The 13,873-nt window shown below is 40.6% G+C and overlaps 1 pseudogene; it reads right to left on the reverse strand.

Annotated features, from left to right (window-relative positions):
* The window catches only part of LOC101360564 (actin-related protein 2/3 complex subunit 2 pseudogene), a 46,548-nt pseudogene extending 32,956 nt beyond the window's left edge, over nucleotides 1–13,592 (reverse strand).
* Nucleotides 13,593–13,873: the final 281 nt, after the last annotated feature.

Below are 13,873 nucleotides of genomic sequence, written 5' to 3' on the forward strand. Positions count from 1 at the left end.
CAATATGTGTACTACTGTTTCATGAGAAACTATTTGTTCTGTAAGCCTTCACCTGAAGTACAATAAAAAAAATTTTTTTGTAATTAAAAAAAACAAACAAACAGATGTCCAGGGGCCATACTCTCAGGGTTTCTCCAGTCTCTGTCATACCAGTAAGTCTGATCTTTTTTTAAGTTAGAATTTTGTTCTACATTTTTATCCAGCTCTGTCCAGGACCCTCTGTTGTGATCCCTGTCAGAGCAGTCAGTGGTGGTAGCCAAGCACCAACTAATTGTGCTGGTCTCAGTTTGGAGGAGGCTGTGGTAGTTGTGGTCCATTAGTCCTTTGGACTAATCTTTCCCTTGTGTCTTTGGTTTTCTTCATTGTCCCTTGCTCCAGACAGAGTGGGAACAGTGGAGTATCTTAGATGGCTGTTTACAAGCTTTTAAGACCACAGACGCTGCTCACCGAAGTAGGTTGTAGAGCATTTTCTTTTATAAACTATTTTATGCCAATTGAGCTAGATGTTCCCCGAAACAATGGTCCCCAGCCCTCAGCCCAGTAACTCGGTCCCTCAGGGAGTTTGTGTCTATAAAGCTTCTATGATCTTGCCTTTGTCAAGTTGTGCTTACTTCCCCAGTATTGTGTGCTGTCTTACCCTTCACCAAATTTACCACTTATCTATTGTCTAGTTAGTGTTTTTTCCTCCCCACTCCTCCTCTCCCTAGTAACCATCAAAGATTTTTTTTTCTTTCTGTATGTAAACTTTTTCATGAGTTTTTTATAATAATGGCCTCATACAGTATTAATCCTTTTGTGATTGATTTATTTCACTCAGCATAATGCCCTCTGGATTCACCCATGTTGTGAGATGTTTTGCAGGTTCATCATTGTTCTTTATTGTTGCATAGTATTCCATTGTGTATGTCTCATAATTTGTTTATCCAACCGTCCATTGATGGGCACTTAGGCTGTTGCCATCTTTTTGCTATTGTGAATAATGCTGCAATGAACATGGTTGTGCATATGTCTATTTGTCTGATGGCTCTTATTTCTCTGGGATATATTCCTAGGGGTGGGATTGCTGGATAGTATGGTATTTCTATTTCTAGCTTTTAAAAGAATCTCCGTATCATTTTCCAAAATGGTTGTATTGTATTATTTTACATTCGCATCAGCAGTGCATAAGTATTCCAAGCTCCCTACAGCCTCTCCAACATTTGTTGTTTTCTGTTTTTTTTTTTTTTTTTTTTGATTCATGGCAGGAATGTTGGGGTGAGACGGTATCTCACTGTAGTTTTGATTTACATTTCTCTAATGGCTAGTGATGGTGAGCATTTCCTCATGTGTCATTAGTCGCCTGAATGTCTTCTTTGATGAAGTGTCTGTTCATATCCTTTGCCCGTTTTTTAATTGGATTATTTTTTTGTTGTTGTAGAAGTATTAGATTTGCCTATAGATTTTAGAGATTAGACCTTTGTTGGGTAAGTTCCTAGTTATCTAATTTATCTTCTGGTGTTTGTGTCTTGTTAGTAATGGTTTGTGTCCTGTTTATGTCATGTATTAGGGCCTCTAGCATTAACTCTATTTTTTCTTCTATGATCTTTATAGTTTATGGTTTTATATTTATGTCTTTGATCCATTTTTAGTTAGTTTTCGTGTATAGTGTGTAACATTGGTCCTGACTCATTTTTTTACAGATGGACATCTAGTTTTGCCAGCATCATTTGTTAAAAAGACTGTCTTTTCCCCATTTAATGGACATTGGGCCTTATCAAAGATCATGTGACTGTAGGTGGATGGATTTACATATGGGTTCTCAATTCTGTTCCATTTGTCAATGTGTCTGCTGTTGTACCAGTACCAGACTGTTTCGACTACCGAAGCTGTATGGTAGGTTCTGAGATCATGTAGTGTGTCTCCTCCTACTTTATTCATCTTCTTCAATAGTGCTTTGCTTATCTGGGGCCTCTTCCGTTTCCATATAAAGTTAATCATTAGTCTTTCCATCTGTTCAAAGAATGCTGTTGGTATTTGGATCCAGATTGCATTGTAGTTGTAGATTGCTTTGGTTAGAATCAATATTTTCACAATGTTGAATCTACCTATCCACGAGCATGGTATGTTTTCCCATTTATTTTGGGCACTTGCAGTAGTGTTTTTGTAGTTTTCTTTGTATAGATCTTTTACATCCCTGGTTAGATTTATTCCTAAGTAGCTTATATTTTTTGGGGGAGGGGGTGGGATATTATAAATGGTATTGCTTTCCTGATTTCCTTTTTGTAGTTCTCTTTATTGGTGTAGAGGACTCCATCTGATTTCTGTATGTTTAGCTTGTATCCTGCTACTCTGCTGAATCTATTAGTTCCTCTTTTCTTGTGGAGTCTTTTGGGTTCTCTATGTATAGTATCATATCATCTGCAAATAGGGATAATTTTACTTCTTCCTTACCAACTTGGATGCGCTTTATTTCTTTTTCTTGTCCTATGACTTTAGCTAGGACATCCAACACAATATTGAATAGGAATGGTGATAAAGGGCATCTTTGTCTTGTTCCTGTTCTCAGGGGGAATGCTTTCAACCCCTCTCCATTAAGAATGATGTTGGCTATTGGTTTTGTATATATGCCCTTTTTTATGTCAAGGAATTTCCTTTCTACACCTATTTTATTGAGAGTTTTTATCAGGAATAAGTGTTGGACTTTATCGAATGCCTTTTCTGCTTTGATTGTTTTTTTATGTGGTGAATTACGTTGATTGATTTTCTAATGTTGAACTATCCCTGCATACCTGGTATGAATCCCACTTGGTCATGGTGTTTTATTTTTTGATATGATGCTGAATTCTATTGGCTAGAATTTTGTTGAGAATTTTTGCATCTACATTCATGAGAGCTATTGGTCTGTAGTTTTCTTTTTTTTGTGGGTTTTTGCCTGGTTTTGGTATCAGGGTTATGCTGGCTTCATAGAATGAAATTTGGAAGTATCCCTTCCTTTTCTATGTTCTGAAATAGTTTGAGTAGTACTGGTGCAAGCTCTTCTCTGAAAGTTTGATAGAATTCTCCAGTGAAGCCATCTGCCAGGGCTTTTTTGTTGTTGTTGGGAGTTTTTTTTATTACCATCTCAATCTCTTCTTTTATGGGTCTGTTTAGGTTTTTGACTTCCGTTTGCATGAGTTTAAGTAGTGTGTTTCTAGAAATTTGCCCATTTCCTCTAGGTTTTCAGATTTGTTGAAGTATAGTTTTTCATAATACTCTGTCGTAATTCTTTTTATTCAGTTGAGTGTGTTGTAATGTCCCCCATTTCATTTCTTATTTGCGTTATTTGCATCCTCTCATGTTTTTCTTTTGTCAGTTTGGCCAATGATTTGTAAATTTGGTTGATCCTTTCAAAAAACCAACTTTTGGTTTTGTTGATTCTTTCTATTGTTTTCTATTCTCCATTTCATTTATTTTTGCTCTGATCTTTATATTTCCTTTTTCTGGTGGCTGTGGGCTTCTTTTATGTTCTCTTTCTATTTGTTTGAGTTGTATAGCTGACGTTTTGATTTTGTCCCTTTTTTTATGTTTTGATGTGTGCATCTATTGCTATAAATTGACCTATGAGCACTGCCTTTGCTATGCCCCAAAGGGTTTGGTATGATGTATTTTTATTCTTTTTTGTTCTAGGAATTTTTTTTTATTCCATCTTTGATTTCCTCTGTTATCCAGTGGTTTTTAAGAAGGGTGTTATTCAGTTTCCATATATTTGATATTTTTCCTTGCTCTTCCTGTTATTAATTTCTACTTTTATGGCATTGTGATCAGAAAGTGTGGTCCATTCTGGAGAACATTCCATGTGTATTGGAAAAGAATGTATACTTTGCTGCTGTCGGGTGGAGTGTTTTTTATGTGTGTATATCACATATTGAATTGTGTCCCCCAAAAATATGTGTCAACTTGGTTAGGTCATGATTCCCAGTATTGTGTGGTTGTCCTCCATTTTGTGATTGATATAATTTTCCTGTATGTTGTAAATACTAATCTCTGCCTGTGATTAATGAGGCAAGATTATATTATGTTAAAGAGGATTAGGGTGGGATGTAACACCCTTGCTCAGGTCGCATCCCTGACCCAACGTAAAGGGAGTTTCCCTGGGGTGTGGCCTGCACCCCACCTTTTATCTTACAAGAGATGAAAGGAAAAGAAGCTAGCAGAAAGTGGGGGACCTCATACCGGCAAGAAAGCAGTGCCAGGAGCAGAGTGAGTTCCTAGACCAGGGGAAGATTGATGACAAGGACCTTCCTCCAGAACTGACAGAGAGAGAAAGCCTTCCCCTGGAGCTGTCACCCTGAACTAGTACTTCTAGCCTACTAGACTGTGAGAGATTAAACTTCTGTTTGTTGCAGCCATTCACTTGTAGTATTTCTGTTATAAGAGCACCAGATAACTAAGACAGTGTATGAGGTGAAAATGGTTGATTTTGGACTTTAGAGCCTCTGTATCTTTGTTAAGTATCTTTCTACACGTTCTGTCCTTTACCGAGACTGGTGCAGAACTGTCAATTTCTCTTTTCAGTGCTGCTAGAGTTTGTTTCATGTATTTTGGACCCCTGTCATTGGGTGCACACATATTTATTATGGTTATGTACAAATGGTGGATTGTCCCTTTAATCATTATATATTATCCTTTCTTATATTTTATGGTGAGTTTTGTTTTCAGTCTATCTTAGTCATCTAGTGCTGCTATAACAGAAACACCACAAGTGGATGGTTTTAATGAAAAGAAGTTTATGTCCTCACAGTTAAAGCAGGCTAAAAGTACAAATTCAGGGCGTCAGCTCCAGGGGAAGGCTTTTTCTCTCTGTTGCCTTCTTCTCTTCGGTGTTCCCCCAGACTAGGAGCTTCTCTGAGCAGGGACCCCGGTCCAAAGGACGTGCTCTGCTCCTGGCACTGCTTTCTTGATGGTATGAGGTCCCCCTGTCTCTCTGCTCATGTCTCTCTTTTATATCTCAAGAGACTGCCTCAGGACACAATCCAGTCTTGTAGATCCAGTCCTGCCTTACTAACACAACTGCCGTCCATCCTCCCTCATTAACATCATAGAGGCAGGATTTACAACATATAGGAAAATCACACAGTACCAGGAATCATGGCCTAGCCAAACTGATATATGCATTTTTTTTGGTGGACACAATTCAAACCATGACACAGTCTATTTTATCCGAGACTAGAATTGCCACTCCCACTCTTTTTTGGTAGCTGTTTGCTTCGTATATTTTTATATCCTTTGATTTTCAATATATTTATGTCTTTGTTTCTAAGGTGTATCTCTTGCAGACAGCATATTGATAGGTTCTGTTTTTATCATTTCTGTCACTCTCTGTCTCTTTATGGGTGCATTTAAGCCATTTACATTCAGTGTGATTATTGATAGGTGTGAGTTTATTGCTGTCATTTTGTAGTGCTTTTTTTGTGGTGCTGATGTTTTCTTTGTTCCTCTTACTGCTCTATGCTTAATTCCTTTTGTTTGTGTATTTTTTTCATTTCTTTCATTTTTGTAGATTTTATTTTATTAAGACTTCATTTTTCTTCATTTTGATGAATAGGTTTGTGAACTTTTTTTTTGTAGTTATCTTGAAATTTACCCCATCTTCCTAAGTTTGAACCACAGTCTTTTCTTACGTGATATCTCCTTGACTTCCTCACCATCTGAAAGTTCTATACCTACATTTTATTCCCTCTTTTATTGTTCTGACATTGTTGTCATTTACAGATTTACCTCTCTGGTTCCCTGTTGTAAATCTTTTACTTTTGTTTTATGCTTGAGAGTTCATTACCTAGGTTGGTGTCTTGCTGAAGCTATCCTGTGTCCTAGATGCAGGTTGTTGCCTGATGTTGTATCTCTAACTGAAGGACTCCCTTTAATAATTCTTATAAATTTGATTTGATTTTTACGTATTACCTTAATTTTTGTTTATCTGGAAATGTCTTAATTTGGCCATCATATTTGAGTGAGAGTTTTGTGGGGTATATTATTCTTGATTGGCACTTTTTTTTTTTTTGAAGTTTTATATATGTCATCCTACTGCATTCTTGCCTGCATGGTTTCTGCCCAGTAATCAAAGCTTAGTCTTATTGTTTCCCCATTGTATATGACTTTTTGTTTTTCTGGAGCTGCTCTCAGGATTCTTTGTCTTTGATTTTAGCTAGTGTGATTATAATAGGTCTTGCTGATTTTCTTTTGGGGTCTATCCTATATGGGATTTGTTAAGCTTCTTGGATGATAAGCTTTTCATCTTTCATGATATTAGGGAAGTTTTCTGTCAGCAAATCTTCAATGATCCTCTCTATGTTTTCCATTTTCTCTCGCTGTTTTGGAATTCTGATTACACAAAAATTTTTGCTTTTGATTGTATCCCACATTGTTCTCAGGGTTTCTTCACTTTTCTTCATTCTTTTCTCTGATTTTTCCTCAAACAAAATGGTATCCAAGATTTGTCTTCAATTCTGCTGATCCTATCTTCCATTGTTTCAAATTTGCTCCTAAACCTTCTTTTGCACTGTCCATTTCTGTTTATCTTTTGGATTTTGAATTGCTGTTTTTTTATGATTTCTAGTTGTTTATTTTCACATTTTGTTCCTGTATTATTTTCCTGAGTTCTTCTATTGCTTTATCTATGTTTTCCCTGATTTTGTGTATTTTTTCCTTATTTTTATCTGCATTTTCTTTCTTCTCTTGGAGAACTCTGAATATTCGGGTTTTAATTTCCCTATCAGATAGTTCAAGTGCCTTTTCTTCTACCAGAAGGTCATCTGGTGTTTTATTTGGGTTGCTTTCTGGAGTCATCCTGTCCTGTTTCTTTAATATGTTTTGATATTGTCTGCTGTCTCTGAGACATTCAGGAATTATTTTCTTCATTTATTGATTGAAGATTTGTTTGTTTTGTCCTGCTTTTGTTGTAGTTGGTTATATTGGGCAGGAAGAATGGACTTGTTTTGTTGCTTGCTTGCCTCTGGGCACAATACTTCTCACCACTTTGGCCGGTTGGGCCGGGTCAGTCGGTCAGCTATGGTGCAGCAAGGTGGGTCCAGCTGGGTGGTAGGGGTGGGGATGGGGCCAATGGGGCAGGACCAGGGGGCAGTGCAGGGCAGTCTGGGGGACTGCATAAGTGGTGCTCAAGGGCATGGCACTTGGTGTAAGGTGCACATAGGCAGGAGGGAAGGAGAGGATGCAATGTGTGGAGCCTAGTGGGTGAGTGAAAGAAGAGGAAGGGATAGGCATAGTGTGCAGGACTAGGTGGGTGGGAGAAAGGAAAGGAGGGAAAGGAGACAGATAAGTGAAAAAAAGAAAACAAAGAAAGAATAAAGCAAACAAACCAAAAAATATGGCCCTAAGCAAGCAGGTTAGGGGGTATATTGCAGACCCAGGGAGGTCATGTGCTGGTGGCCCCCCAGCCAAGTGGTGCAGCAAAGCCTGTTGAGAAGGGACAAGGATGGCACATGGGGCTAGGTGGACAGGAGAAAGGAAAGGAAGGAAGGGACAGAGAGAAAAAAAAACAAAGAAAATAAAAATACGGCACTGAAAAAGTCAGCCATCTGGAGTGGCCCAGACCCAGGGAGGTTGTGCACCAGTGGCTCTCTAGCCGAGTGGTGCAACACTGCGTGTTGAGAAGGGGTAGGGGCAGCTCGCGGGGCTAGGTGGGCTGGAGAAAGGAAAGGAAAGGAAGGGAGAGAGAAAAAACCAGAAAAGAAAAGAAAAAAGAACAAAGTGCTGAGGGAGCCTGCTGAAGGGGACAGCGAGACCTGGGAAGGCTGTGCACCGGTGGCTCTCTAGCCAAGTGGAGTGGCACAGCCTGCCAAGAAAGGCAGAGATATCACATGGGGCTATGTGGGATGGAGAAAGGAAAGGAAGGTAGGAAGAGATAGAGAAGAAACTGGAAAGAAAAAATAAGACGAAGAATAAAATAAAAAAATGGCACTGAGGGAACCTGCCAGCAGGGGTGGTGCAGACCCAAGGCGGCCATGCAGCAGTGGCTCTCTAGCAGAGTGGTGTGGCACAGCCAGTTAAGAAGGGGAAAGGATGGCACATGGGGTTAGCTGTTCAGGAGAAAGGAAAGGAAGGAAGGGAGAGAGACGGAAGCAACAAAAAAATGCCAAAAAAAACAAAAAACAAAACAAAGAAAAAACAAAAATCAAACAGAAAAAATGGCACCGAAGGCGTGGGGGTGGGATGGACCCGGGTGGCAGTGAACTGGTGTCTCTCACCCTTAGTGACCATGGCCCATTGGAAAACCGTGGAGGCAGCGTAGAGGGAAGAAGGGTAGGGGGTGGGAAAGCATGTATCCTGGTTACCGGGTGCTCTGTCTCCTGTTGGGAGCTCCTTGAAGTTGCCTTCCCATACTCCCTGTCCATGGTCCTTCCTGGCTGAGATCGAAGGTAGCAAATCCGGACCTCAGTGAGCTGGTGTCTCTCCGGCTGAGTGACGATGGCCCATTGGAAAGTGGCAGAGGCCACGCAGAGGGAAGAAGGGTAGGGGGGTGGGAAAGTGTGTATCCCTGGTTACCGGGCGCCCTGTCTCCTGTTGGGAGCTCTTTGAAGTTACCTTCCCATCCTCCCTGTCCGAGGTCCTTGGTGGCTGATGTCCAAGATGGTGAATCTGGGCGACAGTGAGTTGCTGTGTCTCTGGCCGAGTGACGGTAGCCTATTGGAAAACGGTGGAGGCTGCATAGAGGGAAGAAGGGTGGGGAGTGGGAAAGCGTGTATCCCTGGTTACTGGGTGTGCTGTCTCCTCTTGAGAGCTCTGTGAAATTGCGTTCCCATACTCCCTGTCTGCATTCCTGAGTGGCTGAAGTCCAAGATGGCAAATTCATGCCATATTAGCTGGTAGGGAAACTCCACTCTGTAGCTCTCCTCGTTCTCTGTTCTCTGTCAGTTTCTTATTCCATTCAATGCTTGATGAGTTCTTTATTCCTTCATTTGATGCTTAGGTTTCCAGGATTTATGTCTGTATCTGTTTTACTTAGTTTTTCAGGTTTTTGCTTCAGAGGGACAGAATGGTGCTTCTGTCTATAGCGCCATGTTGGCTCCACCTCTGCTCTCCTAGATTTTTGAGTGAGAAATCATATGATATACAAATAATAATATGTTTACCCTCTCCAATTTTTGTAACTCTTACCTCTTTTTTCATTTATTTCATATAATTATTTGGTTTATGATTTCCAGAAAAATGTTAAATAATAAATAAATTTGTCTTGTTCCTGACTTTAATATCCCTAACAGCTTTCCAGGTTCCTCATTAAATATGGCATTGCCTTTGGGTTTCAATACAGCCATTTCATCAAGTTACATTATATTGAGTTGATTGCTTAATTTATTATTGTTCTCTCTTTATATTGATATAAGTATCTAGAGTCAGAAATTTTTCTCTGAGCTCTACTTTAGCTGTATCTCATAGGTTCTAATATTTAGCCTACTTCATTTTAAACTATGTATTTCTTAAAGTGTGCCATTTCTCATTTTCTTTTTGTTTAAATATCTTAAAGAGATATACAGTTTTTTAAATTCTCAAAAATTCCCTTAAATTCTAGAAAATGACATTAAAAAACACTTTCAAAAGAGGTATTTTTCTCCTTCCTCATTTTACTGCTAAGTATAGTCAAAAGGCATAGGGTTCATATTCCATAAATGGAGTTTCCTGCCCCCACAATTTCCTCACTCAATCTTCTTAGATCAATTTAGTCATATTTCAGTATTATGGGTATGGCATTTCTGATTTCTGCTTATATCTCCTTTTATATTAATCCTTTCAGAAGACATTAAAAGAAGGTCTTTTTAAGTATGTAATTCTATAAACTGAATTGGTTCTGTGATTGATAAATCAGTGCATTGCACTTCAGTCACAGACAGCAGATGGGGTGTGGCCTGCCACCACCTTTTATCTTAAAAGTTGAGCTAGGTGGTGTCATGCAGAAAACAGGCTGTTCTTTGGGATTCTCTTCCAACTAATGCTCTAGAAGAACCATTAGCTCCCCTGTGCCAAACCAGTGGAATTCTGCCTGGTTAGGAGGGAGGGGTTGCCAAAAGAAATGTCAGCTTCAGCCTAACAGAAACCTGTGAAGCCTGGTAGGAGCTTCCTGCCAGACACATACTGCTTGCTCTTCTGAGCAGGTGGTTCGCCAGGAGCCTTAGCCATGCCCAGACGCCAGAGAGGCTAGTGGCCCAGAAACTTGAACCATCAATTCCGGGCAGTAAGCGCAGTGCAGAGTGTTTCTCTGGAGTCAGGTAGGGCAAACTAGAGTCCAGTTCTATACAGATTCAATATCAGCCTGAACCCGTTTAAATGACTCTCGGGACAGTGGACTCAAGGGACTGGGGCTGGGATCCTGAGAGGCCATACAGGCACAGAGGTGGGTGGTGTTCCTGAGATTTCTGCTCCTGTTGTCTGCAGTCAGTAATCCCTGGGTGATGCAAGCATTTAAGCACTGAAATATTAACTGAAAGTTTGGCTGCTCAAATCCACCTAGAGGCATCTGAGAAGAAAGGCCTGGAGATTGGCTTCTGAAAGGTCACGGTCATAAAAACTCTAAGGAGCACAGTTAAATTCTGCACACATGGAGTCACCATGAGTTAGAGTCGACTTGATGGCAACTGAATTGGTTTTCTCTGTAGTCCTGCAAGTCCCTGAGTTCATTCCTCATCTCAGAAACAGAAACAGTGATCACCAGTCAATATTAGCACTCTTAAAATATAAAAATTCTGGAATATACTGTTTTATCCAGTCATTAAAATAAAGTCAACAGGGAGGAAGGAATGGATAGATGAAGGACAACGCGTTTTTAAAGTGGTAAAACTACTCTGCATGATCCTGTAATGGAGTTGTCTTAGACTGAATTATGTCCCACAAAAAATGTGTGTATCAATTTGACAGGGCCATGATTCCCAGTATTGTCTGGTTGTCCTCCATTTTGTGATTGTAATTTTATGTGAAAGAGGATTAGGGTGGGGTTGTAACACCCTTACTAAAGTCACATCCCTGATCCAATGTAAAGGGCATTTCCCTGGGGTGTGGCCTATACCACCTTTTGTCTTACAAGAGATAAAAGGAAAGGGAAGTGAGCAGAAAGTGGGCTCCTCATACCGCCAAGAAAGCTGTGCCGGGAGCAGAGCACGTCCTTTGGACCTGGGGTCCCTGCGTGGAGAAGCTCCTAGTTTGGTGGAAGACTCATGAAAAGGCCAACAGAGAAAGAAAGCCTTCTCCTGGAGCTGATGCCATGAATTTGGACTTCTAGCCTACTAGACTCTGAGAAAATAAATTTCTCTTTGTTAAAGCTGTCCACTTGTGGTATTTCTGTTAGAGCAGCATGAGACGACTAAGACAGAATTTGGTAACAAGAGTGTGGGGTGCTACTCTAATAGATACCCAAAATGTGGGAGCAGTTTTGAAACTGTGAATGGATAGAGGAGCAGCAGTGGCAGAGGACCAGCAGCAGCAGAGAACTGGCAGCAGCAGAACCAGGAGACCAGGGCCAGATGGTGCTGGAGCTGACCTATGGAGCAAAAGAGCTGAGTATCTGTGTACAGGAGGCTTCCTGGTGGAGTGGGGTGCCTCTGGGCACTTATCTGTGGACCTACAGATCTTTGGAACACTGGCCCTAGCAGGGTAGATGCAGGCATGAGGCCTGAGGAGCAGAGAGGTCAAGAAACCAGGAAGCAGAAGCTGAAGACAAGGAACACAAGAAGCCAAGCTGCCTCAGTCTCAAAAGTTATGGGCAGGATCCCTGGGGTTTCAAAGGGTGGAGTCATGGCCTCTGGTGTTTCTAAGGTTGGAGCTGCCACTCAGATGGACTAGGAAAATTGTGCACCTAAAGCCGAGGGAGCAGAGTTGCTGTCCCAGTGGACCTGGAAGGCAGAGCTGAAGCCCAGGGCCGAGGCCTCCACTCAGAATCCAGAGTGTGGCCAATACCTAGAGTCTGGAGGGCAGAGCCATTGTATAAATTGTCTCAGAGAACAGAGGATTATTTTCAAAGCTTTGAGGGCTAATGTAATGTGTTCTGCGGACCTGCCTGGTGCTTGTTATCCTTCTTTTCCTCCAGTTTCTCCCATTCGTAATGGAAATGTCTAGCTTGTGCTTGTTCTGCCATTGTACCTTTGGAAGCAGATAACTTGTCTTCTAGATTTCACAGATGAAGAAGAATATTTGGATTTTGGACTTGGAGTTAAAACTATTGCTATGATATGATGGGATGAATATGTTTTGCATGTTGCAAGGATGTAATTTTTTGAGAGCCAAAGGTGGAATGTCATCAACTGAATTATGTCCCCAAAAAACATGTGTATCAATTTGGCTGGGCCATGATTCTCAGTATTGTCTGGTTGTCCTCCATTTTGTGATTGTAATTTTATGTGAAAGAGGATTAGGGTGGGATTGTAACACCCTTACTAAAGTCACATCCCCGATCCAATGTAAAGGGAGTTTCCCTGGGGTGTGGCCTGCACCACCTTTTGTCTTACAATATATAAAAGGAAAGGGAAGCGAGCAGAGAGTGGGGACCTCATACCACCAGAAAGCAGTGCCAGGAGCAGAGTGCATCTTTTAGACCTGGGGTCCCTGCACAGAGAAGCTCCTAGTCCAGGGGAAAATTGATGAAAAGGCCGACAGAGAGAAAAAGCTTTCCCCTGGAGCTAATGCCCTGAATTTGGACTTTTAATCTACTTTACTCTGAGGAAATAAACTTCTCTTTGTTAAAACCATCCACTTGTGGTATTTCTATTACAGCAACACTAAATGACTAAGACAGGAGTACACATGACATTTGTTAAAACCCATAGGATTATACAACAGAAAGAGTGAATGCTAATATAAACCATGGACTTTAGTTAATAATAATGTGTCAATTTTGGTTCATCTATTTTAACAAATGTACCACAGGATTGCAAGATGTTAATAATAGGAGAAACAGTGTGCAGTGGGGGGCGAGGGTATATGGGACCTCTCTGTACTTTCTGTGAAATTTTTCTATAAACCAAACACTGCACTAAAACATTAAGTGTATACATTAAATATAATAAAAACAAACAAAGCCACCAGGTGAGTATTCTTAGCCTCATTGTGCAGACAAGAAACCAGGCCCAAGTGGTCAGGGGTGTGCCAAGGCTGAAAACACAGGACAAGGCAGGTTGCTGAGAGTTCAGTCAGTCACATATAGTGAGTGACCCTGTGAAGAGTCCTTACAAGTATGAAGGAACAGTATCATAACTAAACTAGGATCCTATGATAACACTGAGACATAATTCAAAATGCAGTGAAACTAACTGTGAACTAAAATGATAGGGTTTTTTTATTGTGTGTGTATGTATTTTTAATTAATATGCTGTCAAAGTTCTCCAAACAAAATGCTTTTCTTCCTGAATGTGATTGTTCTTGGCAAACTGAAAATATTCATTTTCCCCCTCACACATCCTCCATGCTGCCATATGTGGAGTGTCATGTTCAATCCCCATGTCATAGGCTGAAGCTGTGGCCGTCCAACAGCCTCTACTTAGGATTCTTACCCCCTTAAGCCACCCTTCATTGATGTCCTTTTCTAGCATTTTCTTGGTGACATGTCCAAGGTAAGTGAGCCAAAGTCTTGCCATCTTCGTTCCTGAGGAGCATCCTGGTTTTATATTTACATTATCCTATCACTGACTACATTGTCCTTCAGGATAGATCCTGAAATGTTCTTTTTGATAATGAATGCAATGCCATTCCTCTTCAATTTATCATTCCCAGCATAGTAGATCTACTATTGTCTGATTCAAAATGGCCAAGACCAGTCCATTTCAGCTCACCAATGCCTAGGATATCAATCTTTATGTGTTCCATTTCATTTTTTATGACTTTCAATTTTCCTAGATTCATACTTCATACATTCCAC

The sequence above is a fragment of the Trichechus manatus genome, unplaced genomic scaffold, assembly GCF_000243295.1.
Source record: "Trichechus manatus latirostris isolate Lorelei unplaced genomic scaffold, TriManLat1.0 scaffold00019, whole genome shotgun sequence".
Taxonomy (NCBI): Eukaryota; Metazoa; Chordata; class Mammalia; order Sirenia; family Trichechidae; genus Trichechus; species Trichechus manatus.